A 2,500-nucleotide genomic window follows, 5' to 3' on the forward strand; every position below is an offset into this window, starting at 1 on the left:
ATCCGACTCATGCAAAAAGCGACAATAAAAACAAGTGAAGATCGACCAAATACGCTAGGATGAATGTGCATGTTTTTTTTCTGATTGACCCCCACTCTTCCTGAGCCCTTAATTCCTCCTCCTCCTCTATCTCTCCCTCATACCCCCTCTGACCATCCTTCCCCCCCCTCCTCTTCCCTTCCTCTCTTTCATCCCCTTCTTCCCTCTACCCTCCCTCCCCTTCCTTTACCTCTACCCTCGCCTCCCCCACTTTTACTTCCTTTTTCATCCCATGTGCTCTTTTCTTCCCCCTTTTCGCTTCCTATATTCTCCCCTCTCTATCCATTATCTTTACTCGCCCCTCCCCCCCACCTTCACCTCCTCTACTCATCCCACCCCCTCCCTCAGCTCCTCTACCCTCCCCTTCTTCACCATACTCTACCACTCCTTCATCCCCTCCCTTCCCCCTCCCTCCCTCCTCTCCTTTCCCTCTTTTACCCCCTCCTTCACATCTTGTAGTCGTTTCTTCCCCGTCTTTAGTTCACCTATCCTTCCCATCCCCTCCTTTACCTATACCCTCCCTTCACCCCCTCTATCCTCCTCTACCTTTCCTTCGCCTCCTCTACCCCTCCTTCCCCCTTCACTTACTCTACCCTTCCCCCCCCCTTCGCCTACTCTACCTTTCCCTCCCCCTTTACCTACTCTACCTTTATCTCCTCCTTCACATACTGTACCTTTCCCTCCCCCTTCACCTACTCTACCTTTCCCTCTCCCTTCACTTACTTTACTCTTCCCTTCCCCTGCACTTACTCTTCCCTTCCCTTCCCCCTCCCTTACTCTACCCTTCCGTCTCCTCTCTCATCCCCTCGTCCTCCCCTCCCCCTCCTTCGTTCCTTCTCCCCTCCCTTTCCCATTACTACATCTCTACCCTCCTCAGTCCTTCCTTCTCCTCCCCTATCTTCCCCTCCCTCTAATTTACCTTTACCCTTTTTCCCCCTCCTACATCTCTGTCATCCTCTCCACCTCCCTCACTTCCTCTACCTTCCCTCTTCTCCTCTCTCTCTTTTACTCCCTCCCACATCCCTTGTACATTTCTCTTCTTTCTCTTCACTTCCTATAACTTCTCCTCTCTATCCATCACTTACCCCCTCCCTCCCTCCCCCCTCCCTCCCCCTGACAGAATCAATCAGCATCTGAAGTCCCGGTTATTATTTGATCTATTTTTCCCCTTTTTATCACAGACGCAAAATCTAAAATATTTTTCCGGTAAAAGTTCGAGAGGTGTAAAGCAAGACCAAAGGATAAATGACCAAAGAATGAAGAATGGAGAAGAAGAAGATAATGAAAAAAAACAAAAACGAAGCGAAAATCCAGTAGACACACTGACCTGAGCCTCTCCTCCCGGTTTTCGTATTGGCAGACAATGTAGGCCAATATATATAAACCAGTTGCACCTCTCTGCCTCTCGCACAACCGTTCCTTATTCCGCGGGGTGTACATGTGCTCTCTCTCTCACTCCTGACTTGTGTAGATCGTGACTTTGTGTCTGTGGCTGGATATCAGTTGTTATTTTTTCTAGAAGAAGGAGAAAAAAGCTGGAAGATAATTCGACACGTGATATTCTTTTTCCCCACTTGGCTGATCCAGGTGTGTAGTTGCTCGGATTTCTGTATCGGTGTGGAGTGAAGTTTGAAAATGTCATGATATATGGGTGTAAACAGTTCGTCATGTCGGTGATATTTTTTTATGGGTGTTGGTAAGATTATGAATGACACTGTTGCCATAGATAGATCATGTGATTATCAACGGGTGTGTAAGAATTTACTATAGTTTAGTGACCTCAACTCGGCAAACAGATGTATGAGGCAGGTCTTAGGTCCGACCACGTTCATGATGATGAAAAATTATGTAACATTATAGCAGATAATTATGAGAACGAAACTGGTTTCTGATTTATGAAATCAGACGATCTGACAGTAATTACAGTGATATTAAAGTTAGCTCTGCGTCAGTATTTTCATAATCATAATATGAGCTAGGATAAACGGATTTGAATAATAGTCCTCACGATTTCCGTGTGCAATGATAAAAGCAGAGAATAACAAGGCAGCTGACAAGTAACTGTTGTTGAATGGATAGTGTTAAGTGATATGTCTTAGTTATATAGTCTATGATTAACCTTATTTGATGGAAATTGACGAAATCCTGTTGATAGCTATGTTCGGTTTTATTGCAATGATACTGTTATTAATGGTAATACTGCTAATTCTAATATTTCTGCTGCTATTACAAGCTACAAGTACTACAGAAGACAAAAAAGTTGTATAAATGACATCATGTAAATCAAGACATATTGTAATGACATAAATAATGACAACAACATCAACGATAATAATATTGGTAGCAGTAATAATGTCAGTAAAGGATGATTAAGATTAGATTAACGTATACTTGTAAAGCTACAAGCAAAAGAAAGAATAAAAACAATGGTAATAATGCCAACCGCTGTTGAATAATGAAA

General features: G+C 43.6%; 1 protein-coding gene across 1 annotated transcript in view; it reads left to right on the plus strand.

The window, feature by feature from the left end:
* The first annotated feature begins 1,444 nt into the window (after positions 1-1,444).
* LOC122242611 (uncharacterized) overlaps positions 1,445-2,500 on the plus strand; it is a 25,689-nt gene continuing 24,633 nt past the window's right edge. The window contains exon 1 of the mRNA XM_086539856.1: positions 1,445-1,626. The gene's annotated coding sequence lies outside the window, so the exon portion shown is untranslated. The remainder of the gene's footprint in view (positions 1,627-2,500) is intronic.

This window comes from Penaeus japonicus, unplaced genomic scaffold (genome assembly GCF_977035675.1).
Source record: "Penaeus japonicus unplaced genomic scaffold, GWHDUDI00000001_assembly GWHDUDI00000009, whole genome shotgun sequence".
NCBI lineage: Eukaryota > Metazoa > Arthropoda > Malacostraca > Decapoda > Penaeidae > Penaeus > Penaeus japonicus.